Source organism: Aegilops tauschii, chromosome 3 (genome assembly GCF_002575655.3).
Source record: "Aegilops tauschii subsp. strangulata cultivar AL8/78 chromosome 3, Aet v6.0, whole genome shotgun sequence".
Lineage (NCBI taxonomy): Eukaryota > Viridiplantae > Streptophyta > Magnoliopsida > Poales > Poaceae > Aegilops > Aegilops tauschii.
This window is the reverse complement of record NC_053037.3, coordinates 130169034-130179041: the sequence shown is the minus strand read 5'-3', so window position 1 is coordinate 130179041 and position 10008 is coordinate 130169034. Positions and strand designations below refer to the sequence as shown.

Here is a 10008-nt window from a genome sequence, read left to right as displayed (position 1 = left end):
AAAATAAGAGAGAAAAGGCACAAGAATAGTATCACAAAGTGAAATAATAGTCCAAAATGCAATAAATATCAGTAGGAAAACATGATGCAAAATGGACATATCAACTCCCCCAAGCTTAGACCTTGCTTGTCCTCAAGTGAAAGCTGAAATCGATAATCATGACCACATGTTTAGAGAGAGAGGTGTCGATAAAAATAAAAATACGATCATGGAAGCATCATGGTCATTATCATAGCAACAATATATCATCATAAAACTTCTCATGCTAAAGTAACAATTCGTTCACAAACTAAAGTATGAAACATAAGCTTCATTGGAAACTAACAAACTATGGTTTCAGTCATTGAAACAATCACAATCCATCATATTTTCAGAAATAGTATATGTAAGAGCTTTGTTTAGCAAGTTCACATACTCAACTATCATTTAGTCTTCGATGATTGCTGACACTCAAAGCATATATATAGAGCAAAAGTTTCATTCAGACACATAGAAAGATAGGGGCTTATGGTTTCGCCTCCTAACTTATTTACCTCAAGGGTAATGTCAACAATAATAAGTCATGATCACCTACTTTCAGTTGGATATATATATTTGGATATATCCACCACATGATGCTTGCCACTAAAGAGTACATAGAGCTGAATAGGGATGATCATTATTAACTCTTGCATAAGAATAAATACATGAAAGTAAAAGATAGGCCCTTCGCAGAGGGAAGCAGAGGTTATCATGCACCTTTTTGTTTTTGGATGTGCAAGCTCTTAATTGAAAGGAACATCACTTTATATTGCCCCTTGTGATAATAACCTTTATTATGCAGTCTGTCACTTTTATTTATTTACCATCACAAGATCGTACAAAGCTTATTTTCCCTTACAATAAAAGATCATACATATTTAGGAGCAATTTTTATTGCTTTATTTATGCACCGATGACAACTTACTTGAAGGACCTTATTCAATCCATAGGTGGATATGGTGGACACTTGTGGAAAGAAACTAGGTTTAAGGGTTTTGGATGCACAAGTAGTATCTCTATTTAGTGTGAATCTTGGCTAGCAAGAGATCCTAGACAAGCACCACACGTTAGAGAATCCTTGACAATATAACTTCTATGTGAATATAAGCAACCATAACTCATTACATTGTCTTCCTTGTCCAACGTCAACTAATTGATATAGAATATTTGATGGGGGCTCACAATCATAAAAGATGTTCAAGATAGTATATTTATATGGACCTCTCTTCCTTCATTATTTTTTCATGGATTACACCAATGACCAATGCCATGTTTGTCAACTTCCAACAAATTTTATCGACTATACTTCTTTTATGTGAAGTCATTACTCCCCAAGGGATTAGCATATGATCTTTTCATTCTTTTATTATTTTTCTTTCATTGCTAAGATTGAAACAAGAAAAACAAAACAAAACTCAAAATTACTCTTTATTATATAACTCTCACACGATTATATAGATACATATATCACAAAACAAGCACTCGAAACTAAAGCATACTAAAACTTTTATTTTTCTACACCACAAAATAACTAAGAATCGAACAAAGATAGATAATGATGATAAAAGTGACGGTGATACGATACTGGGGCACCTCCTGCAAGCTTCTTTCTTCGATACATGGGCTTGTCGCTTCCTAGTGCACTTTCCCGGTTGTTTATTATTTTCCTAAAAAAAATTATATTCCGAAACGAGCAAAAAAGTACTTTTATGGAAGTTTTGGAGTCGGTTTACTTACGGTACAACATACCTACTCCTTTTCAGGATTGTGGAGCATTCCAGAAGGTCTTTCTTATGTCCTCCTCCTGTGTCATTAATTGAATAATATTAGTTTCAACATTAATGGGCGTACCTGGGATATAATGTTTAACTCTTTGCCCATTCACCACGCTCGGATTGTTGCCTTCGGCATTGTTGATCTTAATAGCCCCAGAGCGACAAACTTATTTGACGATATATGGTCCTTCCCATTTGGAGAGAAGTTTTCCTGCAAAGAATATGAAACGAGAGTTGTACACAAGAACTTGATCACCTATTTTAAATTACTATTTTTTTATTTTGTCATGCCATCTTTTCACTTTTTCTTTAAACAACTTGGCGTTTTCATAGGCTTGTGTCCTCCATTGATCGAATGAGCTAATATCAAATAACTTCTTTTCACTGGTAAGTTTTGAAATCATAGTTAAGTTCTTTAATTTCCCAATAAGCTTTATGTTCTAACTCAAGAGGTAAATGACATGCTTTTCCATAGACCCTTTTATATGGAGACATACCCATAGGATTTTTATAAGCAGTTCTATAAGCCCATAATGCATCATCAAATTTCTTAGACCAGTTCTTCCTAGATCTATTAACGGTCTTTTGCAAGAATAATTTGATTTCTCTATTGCTCAATTCAACTTGACCACTAGATTGAGGATGATAAGGAAATACAATTCTACAGTTAACATCATATTTAGCAAGAAGTTTACAGAAAGCACCATGAATAAAATGTGAACCACCATCAGTCATTAAGTATCAAGGGACTCCAAACCCCGGGAAAGTAACTTCTTTAAGCATTTTAATAGATGTGTTATGATCAGCACTACTAGTTGGAATAGCCTCTACCCACTTAATAACGTAATCAACAACAACTAGAATATGTGTATACCTATTAGAGGAAGGAAAAGGTCCCATATATTCAAATCCCCAAACATCGCATGGTTCAATAACAAGTGAATAATTCATAGGCATTTCCTGACGTCTACCAATATTACCAACTTTGACATTTATCACAAGATAAGACAAACTTATGTGCATCCTTGAAGAGAGTAGGCCAATTAAAACCAGATTGTAATACCTTGTGTGCGGTTCTATCTCCAGCATAGTGTCCTCCGTGTGCCTCGGACTGACACTTCCGTAAGATTTGTTCTTGTTCACGGTCAGGTACACAACATCTAATAACACCATCTACTCCTTCTTTATAAAGATGTGGGTAATCCCAAAAGTAATGTCTTAAATCAGAGAAGAACTTTTTCTTTTGTTGGTATGTGAAACTAGGTGGTATATATTTAGCAACAATATAATTATCATAGTCTACATACTAAGGAGTATTATGAGAAGCATTTATAATAACTAATTTCTCATCAGGAAAAATATCATCAATAGGCAGTGGGTCATCAAGAACATTTTCCATTCTAGACAAATTATCAGCTACAAGATGTTCAGCTCCCTTTCTATTAATAATATGCAAGTCATATTCTTGTAGCAAAAGAACCCACCTAATCAACCTAGGTTTAGCATCTTTCTTTTCCATAAGATATTTAATAGCAGCATGATCGGTGTGGATAGTTACTTTAGAATCAACAATATAAGATCTGAATTTATCACATGCAAACACAACTGCTAAAAATTCTTTCTCAGTAGTAGCATAATATCTTTGACCACTGTCTAGAGTTTTACTAGCATAATGGATAAAGTTCAATTTATTATCAACTCGTTGTCCTAGAACAGCAGCAACAACATAATCACTAGCATGACACATAATTTTAAAAGGTAGGTTCCAATCAGGTGGCTGAACAATTGGTGCAGAGATTAAAGCTTTCTTTAGTATTTCAAACGCTTCTACGCAATCATCATAAAAAACAAATGGAACATCTTTTAGAAAAATATTAGTAAGAGGCCTAGAAATTTAGAGAAGTTTGTAATGAATCTCCTATAGAAACCAGCATGACCAAGAAAACTTCTTATACCTTTAATATCTTTAGGACATGGCATTTTCTTAATTGCATCAATTTTAGCCTTATCTACTTCAATACCTCGTTCAGAAATTTTATGCCCAAGTACTATACCTTCATTCACCATAAAGTGGCACTTCTTCCGATTCAAGACGAGATTAGTTTCTTCACATCTATGCAAAACCCAATCAAGGTTGCTTAAGCAATCATCAAAAGAAGTCCCATAAATAGAAAAATCATCCATGAATACCTCAACAATCCTTTCACAAAAATCAGAGAGTATAGCAGTCATAATCTTTGAAAGTTAGCAGGTGCATTACATAAACCAAAAGGCATATGTGTATAAGCATAAGTTCCAAAAGAACAAGTAAAAGTAGTTTTTCTTGATCTTCTTTTGACATGGGTATTTGAGAAAAACCAGAATATCCATCAAGGAAACAAAAGTGTATATGCTTAGATAATCTTTGTAACATTTGATCAATAAAAGTCAAGGGGTAATGATCTTTTCTAGTAGCTTTGTTTAATTTCCTGAAATCAATTACCATCATATTTGTGGGATGAGCTCATTTTTATCATTAGGAACAACAGTAATGCCTCACTACTAGGAAAAAGGCTACTAGCAGCGCGGGTAAAATGGCTACTAGCAGCGCGGGTACCCGTGCTCCTAGTATCGCGCTACAGCTAATAGTTAGTAGTAGCGTGGATGAAACCCACGCTACTACTAACATTTTAGTAGTAGCGCGGGTGCAACCCGCGCTACTAGTAATGAAATAGTAGTAGCGCCTCAGGTTTTTTCCCACGCTACTACTAAAAAGTTAGTAGTAGCCTGGATGCAAACCCACGCTACTACTAACGAAGTATAGTAGCGCGTCTGGTGTTTTCCCACGCTACTACTAACTAATTAGGAATTAAAAAAATAAAATCCACCAATTCCATTCTATGCATACAATTCCAACTAAAACAAACACATATTTGCAATAAACCAGCAGCATTACACATCATTACTAATCCAAGATTTATAATAAACCAGTGGCATTAGAGCACATCATGTAAGATCATACATATTGTCATGTCTTTTCATACCTTCAATTAAAACACCTACACTTCTTGAAGTCACTTACTCCCAGCTAGTGCAAACAGAGTTACAAGCAAACCAAAATGCATAAAAACACCAAACAGTGGCATCCTATCTCTCCAAATGATCCGCTCCCTCTGCATCCTTGCAAGCATCTTCACAATAAGCAAATCCGCAGGAAAAAATTCAACTTAGCATGTACTCCCTCTGTCAACTATCCAGAGTAGATTTTATCCATTGCCCTGGCCATGTTCAAGAAACACTAAATCAACTATCCAGAGTAGATTTTCTTCCTTGTGTCGAATGAACTGGTTTGCAAACGAAAATAGAACTGCGTTACTAAATATTGACTTAATGTGGAAGAAGATAAATTCTGGTACCTTTATAAAAATCTCCCTACATATATAGTAGCACATGAAGTAATAATCATAGGTATATCAGCATCATGGTTACAAAAGCTTTTGTGCAAAACTGTAAAGCAGTAGAAGTTAGAGACATGAACCATCAGTTTCACATAGGAAACAGAAACATATGATATTAGATGAAAGGAAGCAAGCATACTCTTTCTCAAACAAACTTCTCGTCTGTGTACATAACAGTAGCATGGAGTGGGCACTACTAGTGCATGGTTAGAAAACACTCTACTGACCATGCTTTCTACCAAGCTAGATATTTATGCAGTATACCACATACTAAGCTTGTGGTTAGCTAATCCGTTGGTTTGCTGTAAAATATTAAGGAAAGAAAGGGCGTAAAGGATGATGAGATGATGGACCTACGTTTCACATTATACCTGATATGAACTGCAGTTACCATAACTTTGCTTGCCACCTCATAGATGTTGAAAAAAAAGTCTTGACACCAAGGAAACTTCAAACGATACTTCCATGGCATGACAAATGAATGACTTCCCTGCACAAATTGTACTGCTAGAATAAGAAAATTAATGCAAGATCCATGATGTGTTCATTACCATTTGTGTCATCCTCTATATGGTACTTAAGCTATTCCTCTGAAACTGCTGAAAATTGTCTCACCCTCGAGATCTTTAATAAAAGAAATCAACATTTTTTGTGATTTAAAGTTCTTTTTTATATGTGATGGTCCTAGCATTCCAAAAAAATATCAGAAATATTCTGAACATAATCTAACGACAGAGGAAAAAGTAATATACACATGTAATATTCATCTTCACTTATTACCTGGGTTCACTGGATGAAAGAAACCAATGTGTTTACAGATAGAGATTATTTAAGTCCATGAAATATCAAATACAAATCAAACTTCTCGAGAAAATTGTTGAATAGAGTGTATATCTCTATCCTTGTGGTTCAGTTAATTGGTTAACCTGCATTGTAGAAAGTCACAGTAGGTTTAGCGCATAAGAAGCAACAGATTTCCGTTGGCAATTACTTGTAGGTTAAACCAAAACTTATCAAATATTACGTCTTTGACATGGCAAGTTATTATTATTAAGCATACTGAATTCACTACCGACACAGGCTGGATGCTTAAAAATATGTAACCTGAACATTTATAAGTTCCTTGTCCTTGTTGTACCAGAGGGCTAAACTCAGCAACCTCAAAGAGGTTAGACCATGCTGCCAATACTCAATTAACTTCGACAACACATGGTAACAAAGAATCTAATAAGACTCGTGAAATCCCTATCGCCCTGCCCATAAGAACTAATCATTCCTAATTACATGTGGACTTATGTGCCATATTTCACGACCTCCTGCTTCGTCAGCAGCCCCACCTTCTTATCATGCTCCTGCTTAAGCCCCTCGTAGTTCTGCCCGGTCGATTGTGCGGTTAGCGAAAGTGTCCATAATAGTATGTGGTAAGTTTTGATGCGATAAAAGGGAAAAAATTGACTCTGCAAAGCCATGTATGCACTATTCCTATCTACATCAAAAGAAGCACAAAGATTTGTATCTTTAAAGCTGTAAAATAAAGCTGACATTTCATGATTACTTAGTGAAAGACGATGAAACAGCCTATCTTTAGTTCTTTACCATGGCAAATGAGCTGAACAAGTTTAAAACTATTCGATGAAGGATCACATTAGTTGTATACCAATATTCGGAGAACAGAGCAGCACATGAAATTCTGTCTTACAGGTTATAAAATAACGCGCAAAGATCGAACATTTTTTGTATCTATATGCAGAACCATTGCTACCGAAGGCAAATTGCCTGTTGTTTATTTGCAGAGGTTACCCCACTCTGTATGATATATGTAAGACAAATGCATTTACTACTTTGTTGGATTTATACGAGAACAAATAAAGCATATCATGTTTTTCTAGTGTATTCACGTATAAGTTGTACACTTGCACAGCATGTTAAGTAGCAAGAGAGAGGGATCCAAGAATTTTGTGGGGAGGCATAATAGCATAACGGAAAGGGACTTGAATTTTCTAGATAGAGGCATATGAAGGCCAAAAGCATTTGCGAGATTCACTTCAATATACTTAGAGAATCACTGATTTAGCTCTCGAACATCTAAAACAAGCTACTGGACATTGGGTGGCATATTGAACTCACTCCTAAGGTCGCAGTACATCCTATATTCTTAGAGATTACAGAAATATTAAAACTAGACAGCACAAAAAATGTCCCAGTGGTGGATGTACCTCTAGCAGTCTCCCCTCTTCCACGAGTTGCTCATACCTGTCAGCCATTAAAAATGTTGTCATGCACATATAATTCAGGCGAGAGCAAGGCCAAAAATCCATCAATGCAAGCGCAATTCTAGTTGGTAACAGAATATTATAAACATATTCGGCTATTTATAACCACAAAGTGCAAACAAATTCATAAATTTTGAAGAAAATTCCCCCTAACAGAAGACCGGCATATAGTTAACACAACTTCCCTTAATTAATTTGTAAAAAGTCCATTGTTGAGTGGTCCAAAAGTCAACTACTGAAGTGCGATTATCAAACCACAGGAAAGCCTATGATACGAACCATGCTTAGTCAAATTGCGGTCAGAACTGCAGAGCAGTCCCTCGCCGGGATCAGAAAATTCCGGCATTTCCAGATAATCTCCAAAACCCCCCTGGCAGATACAGAAACCCGCCACTAGAACCCTAATGCACCGTAGCTCCCGAGAAAACCGCAGAAATTCCAGTACAAATCAGCACCCAAGCTCCCCGAATCTCACGGGCGCCGAGTCCAGCAGGCCCCTCCAATTACAAGCATCAAACCGCAGGTCGATGAGTAGAACCACAACCCGAACAAGCGCACTCTGGCCTCAGCAGCGTGACCGCCCTCGCCAGCAGTAGAAACCAAATGAAACCAAGAAAGTCGTTGCGGTAGTAGAGAGAGGAAAGAAGCAGGTTGGGGGAGGAGAAGGGGGCGGGGTATTCGGGGCTCACTGCGAGAGGTGGGACGGGGAGAGGATGTTGGAGGGGCGGAGGCATGAGCAGATCCAGGCGAGCAGCGGGTGCGCCTCCTCGTACTGGAAGGGCCAGTCGAGCGGGCCTCCGGCGGGCCGTCTGCATCGGCGGCGGGCAAGAGGGAGCCCTCCCCGCGCCGCGCCGCGCCCGGAGAAGGGGGCCCCTAGCTAGGGTTTGGGGCCGGCACAAGGGCACGGCGAGGAGGAGGATCCGCGCGTGAGGTGGGGGTGCCGGCGGTGGGGTTGGGGGAGAGGAGGTCGTCGACGTCGGCGGTGGCGGCGGGGTTGGTTGGGGGAAACATGGGGAGTGGAGGACGAGGAGAGGCGTCGGGGGAGAGAAAGGCAGAGCAGGGGTGAGAGGCTGAGGTGGGGCAGCAAGGAGATAACTTAGCAGTAGCGTTGGGTTTATACCCCACGTTAATCCAACGCTACTACTATGGCATGTCGTGGGTGCACGGTGGAGACCATTTAGTAGTAGCGTGGTATTTATAACCCGCGCTAGTACTATCAACTTAGTAGTAGCGTGGGTTTATAACCCGCGCTACTACTATGGCTGGTCCCGACGGGCACGGTGAAAATCATTTAGTAGTAGTGAGGGTTATAAAACCGCGCTGCTACTATCAACTTAGTAGTAGCGGGGGGGTATAAACCCACGCTACTACTAAGTAGCAGTAGCGAGGGTTATAAACCCACGCTACTAGTAAGCGTCTGTCTATAAGCTTTTCCCTAGTAGTGCCTCCTTTCTAAGGAACACAATGAACAGGACTTACCGATCTACTATAAGGTATGAGATAAATTATACGTGCTTCTAGAAGCTTTAATATTTCAGTTCTTACCACATCCTTCATTGTAGGATTCAATCGTCGTTGACGATCAACAACTGGCTCCGTATTAATTTTGTGCTGGCATAGAGTGGGACTAATGCCCTTAAGATCATCAAGAGTATATCCAATAGCAGCACGGTGCTTCGTCGGAGTTTTAATTAATCTCTTTTCTTCATGATTTGAAAGGTTAGCATTGATAAATAACATGATATATCTTCTTTTCATCAAGATAAGCATATTTCAATGTATCAGGTAATTTCTTAAGTTCAAACACAGGATCACCCTTTGGTGGAGGAGGACCTCCAAGAGTTTCAACTGGCAAATTATGTTTAAGGATAGGTGCTTGGTTAAAGAATATCTCATCTATTTCATTTCTTTCATTCATATGCATATCATTTTCATGGTCTAGCAATATTGTTCTAACGGATCAGTAGGACCTACGGCAATAGACGCAAGACCAATAATTTCATCCTTACTAGGCAATTCTTTATTATGAGGTTTTCTACGAAATTTAGAGAAAATTAAACTCATGAGATACATCACCAAAATTAACACTGACTGTTTCCTTATTGCAACCAATCTTAGCATTAACTGTATTTAGGAAAGGTCTACTAAATATAATGGGACCAAAATCATCTTTTAGATAACCAAAACTAGAAAATCAGTAGGGTATTTGATCTTTCCACACAAGACTTCAACATCTCTAACATCCCAAGTGGTGAAATAGTATCTCTATTTGCAAGTTTAATAGTAACATCAATGCCCTCTATCTCAGCGGGCGCAATTTCATTCATAATCTCTTGATATAAGGTAAAAGGAATAGAACTCACACTAGCACCAAAATCACATAAACCATGATAACAATGATCTCCTATTTTAACTGAAACAACAGGCATGCCAACAACAGGTTTATTCTTATCTTTAGTATCAGGCTTAGCAATTCTAGTGGCTTCATCACATAAGTAAATA

At 38.0% G+C, this 10008-nt stretch overlaps 1 non-coding gene across 4 annotated transcripts; it reads right to left on the bottom strand.

Moving 5' to 3' along the window:
• Positions 1-4692: 4692 nt before the first annotated feature.
• LOC109769151 (uncharacterized) lies at positions 4693-8604 on the bottom strand. 4 transcript variants are annotated; one of them, XR_012204445.1, is made up of 4 exons: positions 8196-8604; positions 7450-7486; positions 6014-6159; positions 4693-5723 (listed from the first exon to the last, which is right to left on the bottom strand). It is a non-coding gene; the product is annotated as an uncharacterized protein (transcript). The 4 variants fall into 4 exon arrangements; XR_012204446.1 differs by lacking the exon at positions 8196-8604 and adding an exon at positions 7786-8175; XR_012204442.1 differs by lacking the exon at positions 6014-6159 and having other exon boundaries at positions 8196-8602.
• Positions 8605-10008: the final 1404 nt, after the last annotated feature.